The sequence below is a fragment of the Podarcis filfolensis genome, assembly GCF_964270895.1.
Source record: "Podarcis filfolensis genome assembly, chromosome: 3".
Lineage (NCBI taxonomy): Eukaryota > Metazoa > Chordata > Lepidosauria > Squamata > Lacertidae > Podarcis > Podarcis filfolensis.
The window spans coordinates 15,212,047-15,221,618 of record NC_139606.1 but is presented as its reverse complement, the minus strand read 5'-3'; the positions used below and the strand labels follow the sequence as shown (position 1 = coordinate 15,221,618).

The 9,572-nt window shown below is 43.2% G+C and overlaps 1 long non-coding RNA gene across 1 annotated transcript in view; it reads left to right on the top strand.

Moving 5' to 3' along the window:
* Positions 1–817: 817 nt before the first annotated feature.
* LOC310759810 overlaps positions 818–9,572 on the top strand; it is a 34,137-nt gene continuing 25,382 nt past the window's right edge. The window contains exons 1-2 of the long non-coding RNA XR_014546513.1: positions 818–2,844; positions 5,574–5,696. This is a non-coding gene — a long non-coding RNA (uncharacterized lncRNA). The remainder of the gene's footprint in view (positions 2,845–5,573; positions 5,697–9,572) is intronic.

Genomic DNA, 9,572 nt, shown 5'->3' with positions numbered 1-9,572 from the left:
CCTGGACCTCGCCCCACGGTAACCTCCCCCCTGGACCAGCACATAGTCACTACTATGGTTTTTATTTATTTTTTATAATAATTTTATTGATTTTAACATATAAATTATAATACGTACCACAAAACTTCACCAGTTATACAATCTTTTTTTGGACTTCCATCAGCACCTCTGATGATCCACTGTTTTTATCACTTCTTATGCATTTCTTAAGTTCATATTGCCTTAAATTATCGTAACTAACCATCCTCCCCTTTATCCATTTTTGCAGTAGTTCCAATAATTCACCTCACAAAACTTCTTGCAAACCTACAAACGTAATCTGATCATCACAATTACTTTTCAAATAGTCTGTAAATTTACACCAGTCTTCTGTGAATTTCTGGTCCCGCAGATTTCGAATCCTTCCTGTTAATTTGTCTAGTTCTGCATAGTCCATTAATTTCATCCTCCATTCTTCTTTCGTCGGTAATTCTTCTTGCTTCCATTTTTGCGCCAATAATATTCTTGCTGCCGTCGTTGCATATAAAAACAGCTTACAATCTTTTCTACTTATATCACTTCCTACAATGCCCAGTAAAAATGCTTCTGGTTTCTTTATAAATGTGTATTTCAACATTTTTTTATCTCATTATATATCATTTCCCAGAAGCTTTTCACCTTCTTACATTCCCACCACATGTGATAAAATGCTCCTTCTTTTTCTTTACATTTCCAACATTTATTACTAACTTTAATTTATTTTAAACTAGACAGCCTCATTTAAAAAAAATAAAAAATAAAAAGCAAATAAAGGGACGTTTGCAGAATTAACAAGTGGCTTGTAGCACCTTAAAGACTAACAACACAATCCTAAACTTGTCTGCTGTTCAGAAGTAAGGCTCAACAAGTTCAACGGAACGTACTTCCAGTTAAGGGGTATAGGATTGCAGCCAAAGGGTGATATGTACAGTAACTATGTTTTACTTGGAGTAAACTCACTGAAATCAATGGGCGTAACTTAGACATGTTCATTATTTTCAGTGGGTTGATTCTGAAGGAAGCATAGTTGAATACCACCCTACCAAATTTATTACAGCAGGAGCTCTTTGGGATGCAAAGCCACTTGTCAGCCCACAAAGGCTTATGCCATAATCAGTTTTTAAAATGCCACAAGACCCTTTGTTTTTTTGCTGCAAGAGACTTATGTGACTACACCTCTGGAAATTTTTACAGAATTAGTGTCAATCATCTGTGGCTGTCATTTCTCCAGTCATTTGGTGTCTGCTGAAGAGCCTTTTAGTAGATGTGTTGTGAAGTCATATGGGGTTATATAGGCTGTCCTCAGGGTATGGCTTTCCTGGAACAAAAAACTTAAGAAACAAGTCAAGAGATTTCCACACAGCTACCAGTGAACACTTGTCAAAGGAGTGTTAGAATGCATTCAAAATCTGTTCTTATGAATACATATGTGGAGGCATGAATCGTGAACATGTTAGAAAAGTATTTCTGGGGAATAATAAAATCATCTGGGAAATGAATCCTGGGATGCTGAACTCTTTATCTCTCTTCTTTACAGGTTTCTCAATCTCCAGCTGGAGTTGAGTCCAAATCTTAAAGAGACACAGAAATCAAAACTTTGTTTTGTTACTATTTGAATTACAAGGTCCAACCATGCATATTCTGCATTGTGGAAATAAGGAACCGGGAAAAGCATAGATCCCTGCTGCAGAACAGCAGGCACAGTGCTGAGAAGAGCTGGCTTAGCAGGAACTTTTTGTTCTCTGATAATCGGATATTGGCAGCAGCAATAATATATGTGAAATACTGAAAAAGAAAACAGATTAACCCTGCAATATTCTGCTGGGATGCTCTCCTGGGGCCATGGGAAGCACTGGAGTCCTCCAATCTTGGAAAGGGATACCATACTCACTTTCTGATTCCCTCTTTCCACCACCAATTATTAATTTAGTATTAGAAACCTCACAGCATTGAAAAGATGTACATGTTTTGCTGAATTACATCCTCAATAGTTGGAATTTACCACCGGGCCTTTTCTGTGTCATGTGTCTGCTGGGTCAGCCAAATGCAAGGTGCTTCAGTATTGGAAGAAGGCATTGTCATTGCTGTGGATTAACAATTTGCACTCCCTGCCCTTATTTGAACTGGCCATTTATTGACAAGTACACAATGAGGAGAAATATGAGAACATTTGGTTAGCTTGAGACATGCGTCATACTGAGCGATACAGTATATTTGTATGGTTGAAACACTATAACTCATGTCAACCTCATTCCTATTTTGACTTCCCATTTTTATTTGTATGTTACTATAATTGCATTGTTGAAAAACTCGAATAAAAAAGTCTTTAAAGAACTAGGCCAGTTCAATACTGGTGTACACTGACGGTCGGTGGCTGTCCAGGGTTTTCGCCTTTCCCATCTTGGCCCTACCTGGAGATGCCAGGGATGGAACCCAAGGCCTTCTGCATGCCAAGTAGATGCCCCAAATAACAGGGGAAGAGCCCACTGCTCCTTGGTACAGCACATCCTTCGCATGGAGGAGGTCCCAGGTTCAGTCCTTGGCAATAAATCCTCTGCTTGAAACGCTGGAAAGTTGCTGCTGCCAGCCAATGTAGCCAACACTGAACTAGATGGACCAATGATCTGGCTCCATATAGGGCAGCACCTTATAATCTTACGGTCCACTCTGCAGGTCACTGGGACTTGTGGGCCTGTCTCCCTACGTGTCCTCAATCTGCAATTCCCAGTGCAATCCCAGGCAAGCAGGAAACGACCAAAGAGGCAGAAGTCACAGCAATGGGCGAAAAAGAAAACTCGACTGACCCCAGCCAGCAACGTTGGGCAGGTAAGCAGTTGATAGGTTGGGCAGCACCGGAAAACGAATCCCTGGATCCTTGTGGCTTCGCTGCCTTGGGCTGCAACCGAGAAATGAATGGTTGGAGATCCTGAAGCTGTAAGGAATGCACTTCTGAGCACGTGCAGAGAGCTTTCTTTGGGTTACACTGGACAACCGCCAGCCACTTCCTCCCCTCTGGATTTAGGAAGCCCATTGAGCTTGTGCTTCCTACCTGGTGGCATCTCCTTGCAATAATAAAAATAAAAATAAAAATAAATTTTATTTATACCCTGTCCTCCCCGGCTAGAGCTGGGCTCAGGGTGGCTAACACCAATAAAATTACAGTAAAAACATAATAGGAAAAAACCAATTTAAAATACAGGTTAAAATGCAATTTAATATGTAGCCTCATTTTAAAAGTAGCCCATAGATCAAAACCGTAAGGGGAGGGAAGACATAAGGGTCAGACTGACTCCAAACCAAAGGCCAGGCAGAACAGCACTGCCTTGCAGGCCCTGCAGAAAGATGTCAAGTCCCACAGGGCCCTAGTCTCTTGTGACAGAGCGTTCCACCAAGTCGGGGCCAGTACTGAAAAGGCCCTGGCTCTAGTTGGGACCAATCTAACCACCTTGCGACCTGGGACCTCCAAAATGTTGCCGTTTGTGGACCTTAAGGTCCTCCACGGGGCATACCATATACAGTGATCCCTTGGTTCTCAAACGCCTTGGTACTCAAACAACTTGGAACCTAAACACTGCTAACCCGGAAGTGTTATGGTTTGCGAACTTTTTTCGGAAGTCAAACGTGCTCTGTTTTGAGTGTTACGCTTCCAGTTTGAGTGCCACACTTCCTTTTTGAGTGTTACGCTGAGGCCTGTCTGTTTTTGCTATTTGTTTTGCGTTTTTCCTTCTGTGGCTCTTTTGTTTTTTGTTTTTGTGACTGTGTGGAATTCAGTTCAGCTACTGATTGAAAAAAGAGGTCTGGTGTTTGCTTGCTGGACTTCCATTCCATCCCCCAAGGAGCTGGACTAGTTTCAGGGTCGTGAAGCTGGAGAGCAGAAACCCAATCAGTCTGAAGCTGACAGAACAATCTTCCATGGGAGCAAAGCCCATAGAATCAGAGCCAGGACTCTCCTTCCCCTGTGGAAGCAAATGCCTCTTACAACACCTCATCAGTCCAGCAGTTCAGGGAGCACGCTAGGTGGGAAAGTAGGAGGTCATCTTTGCACTAGAAGATTGTCCCTTCGCAACTTCTCTATGGTGCCCAGTTGGGCCCTGTGGCATTTGCCTGTTTGTTTAGAAAATGTTTGAACAGGGGGGAGAGATAGGGTTAAAAATATAGACCAATAGGAAAGCCGGAGGCGGAGCCTACCTATGTATAAAAGGGCTTAGCCTGAGGTTTGAGTTAGTTGTTGAGAGTTGTTGGTGGGTAGTTGGTTGGTTTTAGTGGGTTGGTTGGTTGGGAAAGGCAGTTGGAGAAGCAGTTGGCAGGCAGTTGGAAATAGAGAGACAGTTAAGGCAGTGGGTTCTTGAGTGAGGGGAGGTAGAAGAGATAGAGAGAGGAAAATAAGACTAAGAAAGTAAAGAGCAACAACATTGGGAATGCCGTAAAAGTTTGTTTGTGTCTGAAATAAAGTACACTCTTCTTTATTAATTGAGAACCTGACTGAGGCTGAAGTGATTTTACCGGGGAGGACCTGGTTGGCGGCAGCGGATTAGTGGTGTAAGGGTCAATAGTCCATGAGACGACCGGGGGCTCCATACGAACGCCACAGGCCCCTTCTCCAATTTTGCACCCCTAGAACTTGTACATTCCAAATTTCTAAGATCAGCCCTTCAAGTCCCAAAATGTGTCCCTAGTGCCACCCTGAGACTAGAGACAGGTTTCATAAAAGTGGAGGCTACAGTGTGGGCGACCATACTCAACTACTGGCTCAGATTATCTTTATTTTCCCTTGGCCTTGCCCCACTAACTATGAATGGTGATTTTCAATCCATGTGGAAACAGGCTGTGGGAACTAAAATCTCAACCCTGGGCTTCTCTCTAGGTTTTTTACTCAGCATGGGATATGATCAGGCCAAAGCTCTCATAAAACAACGTGTTGCAGACCCTGAGCACCCAGTTGCTTGAGAGCCCACTGCCGCCATTGGGATTTTTTTGTGGTGGCAGGGAGTTAATTCATGCTAATCTTTAGCAGTGCTGCTGCAGACAGGTGGCTCTTGCGACTGCTGAGTTGTATGTGGAGAAGTCAGCAGATCAAATTGGACATTCATTTGCAGTAGTGGCCTTTTAAGTATTTGCTGTCAAGTGCCAAACCCCAGTGATTCTGTAATGACGTGTGTGCGTGTGCGGGGTGTGTGTGTGTGTGGCATTGGTGAGAGTCAGTAGCAATCACATGGCTTCAACACAGCCAGTTGCCAGATGTGCATCTAAAAAGCCATCCCTCAATCATGTTAGCTCCCCTCTTTCATTAGTGAAAAAGGTTAAATCAGCAGGCAGGGATGTTGGAGAATTCCAACAGAAATGGGACTAAAAATTGCCAATTTTTAAAATTGCCTCCCATGGCTGGAAAAGAAATCAATCCAGCAAATGCAATTGGCATTGGCTGTTGCTTTCAGTATTCAAACAATACATAATGAACCCCACCCTCAATTTGAATTGTGTTTCCTTTTAAATGAAACAAATGATGTAGAATAAGATAATAATCACATAATTAATTCTGTAAAATTCCTCCATAGGAGACCATGAGGCGACTCACGTTTTTGTCAGAGGCCAAACTGCAGAAGAACAGAAACAAAATCAAGGCATGCGACAACCATGAGTCAGAAAGGAAATCAATGCCTTTGTACATCCCTCAATAGGTAAGCAGCAGGTCTGTCTGGAGAATATGTCAGTGAGAAGCAAGCAGGGCAAATAGGAGGAAGGACGTGTAGGTGGGGAACAAGTTATTCTCTTGCTTGCTTGCTTATAAGCAGGCAGGCAGGCAGGCAGGCGTGAAGAGGAAGAAAATAGAAGCATATGGGAAACAAATGGCTTGAAAAATGCTGGCATCAGGCAGTCTGTGTAGCTGCTGATCTGAAAGTCAAATGTTTAAGACAGAATATGTAGCAGAATGTAAGGTTATGTAGGTACGAAGGGCCAGTAAGAATGTTTACTCTGAGGGCTCCTTTGCACATTTCAGGAAGTGCAGGAAAGCTAACCCCACCTTGTTTCACTAAAATAGGAAAGAACATTGCTGATTAGTTCTAGTAAAGCACTAAGGGGAGACTCCCGCTACAAGGGAAGGAATTCCACCTGGAAAGACCAGAATTATGCTCATGGAATGATTTGAGGGATGGGGCAGGGGGAATACTTGACAGGAGCAAATAAATGCTTCATGTGTGCCACAGCTGTCACACCACCTCCCAGCAATGCTAATAAGACCTCGGTTCCTGAAATCTCAAAGCGTCATTAAATAAGTGAATCAAGTTGTGATTAAGTATACACGGGTGGAATGCAATGCCATGCTAAGGCAATTTACTGCAGGTAGAACCATCTCCCCACTCCCTACATGCTGTTCCAGGGGTTCTACTGACCTTCCTGAGCAGATGTGGGGCAGATGTGGGTGCATTCACATGCACACATATGCGCACACACACACACACGTGTAGATATTTGTGGAACAATTTTCAGAAGCTAATAGATCCAAATGCACTTCTTCTTGGACACTGGCCTCTGCTTCCTTGGGGAAAAAAATACTTCTAGCAAGAGCTGGGTTGCACCTCATAGTGGTTAACACATTTGAATAGGGTGGAAAGGGTGAAATGGCTGCTTAGCGACACCGACGACTTTGTTACTTATAAAGTAGCACTCTATGCGCTGGCAGCTAAGAAGATCAGGAGGAAGGAACTAGACAAAATAGCGGTCAACTGCAAAGGGGATTCGGATATTTAATTTGGCACATCTTACCTGAGAATCTTCTGCTATTCTGTTCTATTTAATGCAACAAATAATTCTAGTAGCTGTGACCATGGTTTTATTGTATGTCTGTGCCCGATTATTTTTATTGTTATTGTTGTTGTTTTTTCCCTTTTCCCCTTTTTCTTTTTGTTCTCCTTCTGAATGATGCCATGGCCTATGGCTAGTGCAATAAAAAGTTTAATTGGAAACCTCATAGTGGTTGGCAAGAATATGTTTGCTATGAGTCTCACAAACCTGATCAGGATAACTTTAAACTAAATCCTGGGGAGGAGGTAGACAATGTTACAGACAACAGGGGAACATCTGGTACTGGGGATAATAGCTTTGTTGATGCACAGGAAACTGAAGTGGTGCTACAGAAAACTGCTAAAGGGCAGGAGACTACAAGAAGGAAGCTGATGGAGGGAATGGCTCATAGTTTGAGTTATACTAATACACAATGTGGGACACTGGTGGCGTTGTGGGTTAAACCACAGAGCCTAAGTCTTGTCGATCAGAAGGTCGGCGGTTTGAATCCCCGCAATGGGGTGAGCTCCTGTTGCTCGGTCCCTGCTCCTGCCAACCTAGCAGTTTGAAAGCACATCAAAGTGGAAGTAGATAAATAGGTACCGCTCCAGAGGGAAGGTAAACGGCTTTTCCGTGTGCTGCTCTGGTTCGCCAGAAGCAGCTTAGTCATGCTGGCCACATGACCCGGAAGCTGTACGCCGGCTCCCTCGGCCAATAAAGTGAGATGAGCGCCGCAACCCCTGAGTCGTCCATGACTGGACCTAATGGTCAGGGGTCCCTTTACCTTTAATACACAGTGTATGGGAAACAAGGCAAATTTGAGCTGTTAATACTGAGTGGCAAATATGATCTAATAGGCATTACTGAAACCTGGTGGGATGAGACGCATGACTGGAATGTAGAAATCGAAGGGTATAGCCTATTCAAAAAGAACAGACCAGTCAGGAACTGGGAAGTAGCAGGATTATATGTAGGACTCAAACCAATGGCTTCAAGTTACAAGAAAGGAGATTCTGACTTAACACCAGGAAAACTTTCTGGCCATAAGGGCTGTTCAACTGTAGAATGAAGTCCATTGGAAGGTGGTAGACTCTCCTTCCTTGGAGGTTTTTAAGCAGAAGTTGGATGGCCATCTGTCATGGATGCTTTAGCTGAGATTCCTGCATTGCAGGGGGTTGGACTAAGATGATCCTTGGGGTCTGTTACGTACTGAGTTGAATAGGATCCAAAATGAAGCAGTCTGATTGGTTCTAGAACAATAGGATTCAGAATGCAGCAGTCTGATTGGTCCTAGAACAATGCAGCAGTATGATTGGTACGCAGGAGCCACCCAATCCAGCTCCAGGTGGAAGTGAATCCACAACCTGATTGGCCTACAGGAGAATCCCGGAATTAGCCAATCACGTGCAGCCCATTGTGTAAATAATGTATATAAAGCAGATATCCATTCCTCCTCACCACTATGAGCTGAATAAAGAGGATGAAATCCACTCTCGGCTCCAGGTATATTTCAGGGTCCCTTCTAAATCTACAATTACATGATTCTTAGTTCTTTGTGGGGCAGTTCAAAGCACAAATGAACATCTTGTTCGACAAACCTGAACAAATACATGTCCAGGTTGTCAGTCTGCGTTTGGTATTCTTAATCCAAAGAGAAACATCTGCTAAAGAGCAACTTCGTTCTTACTGAGATAGCCAACTTGTGGCTGAGATGTGTGGGCTCACAACTGAGTGATCCTCAGGGCCCCCCAAAATGTGAAATTCCTGCCAGAGTTCCAATGAATTTTTTTTTTTTTGTATGTGATGAGGAGCACGTGAGCACCCCTCTGGAGTTTGAAGTGGTCTTGCCCAGATACAAGTTTTCCACCTAAGCGGCTAAGTGAGAACTAGAACAGAGTATTGAACTTCAGAGGCAAAGCAGTTTGGTATTTTAATAGAAAATTAGAAAGGAAAATGATTGTTCTATTATACTACAACCCCCCAAGGCACAATTGAGGAGCAGAGTGTTAAACCTTGAATGAAATTAAGCTGGCAATAAGAAAGGGCAGGGTGTTAATAATAGAAGTTTTATCACAGCTTACAATACAATAGCCGCATGTTAATTTTCAAATGTCATTTTACAGATCACAATTGCCTTATTCGGGCCTTTCTGTCCCAGCTGATTTTTTATTTTATTTTTAAAGGTAGAATAAGATTTTAAGAACGTACAAGTTGCTTTGCTGGATCAAAGGAAGGAGCCCATCAAAACCAGCACTCTTTCTTTCAACAATTTTGGGCTGTGTGATAACTGACTGGCACACTCTGTACTGCCTGCCATCTTCCTCTTCCTCAGTCCTAATCCTGCCCTTCTAGGGCACAGCAGACACTAGGTTGGGAACAAAACTAGAATTTGTTGGTTCCACCAGCAATTTGTTCAGGGTCCATCTACTGCTGGGCTCACTGCTTTTTGCCCTACCAGTCACACTGGGTATAACCACCAACGCTTGCCCATTTGCCCTTTTTATGTAAAAAAATATAACCTCCTCTCCAAACACTCACACAAACACAACCTGTATTTTCAAACAAGACGATTCCACAGTGTAATTTGAGTATTTTGTTGCAGTTCTGCATACAGCCATGCGCAGAGTGTTTCCGCTGACTTCTGTAGGAACTACATGTTGAAAAACTGTGCTGGTGTTTGTCGCGCCTGAAATCTCAGTAATTTGGCAACACAGCCAGTTTCTAAAGGGTCAATGTCGGCAGGAAAAGTTGCCCCCCCCCCTTCTGTGTGA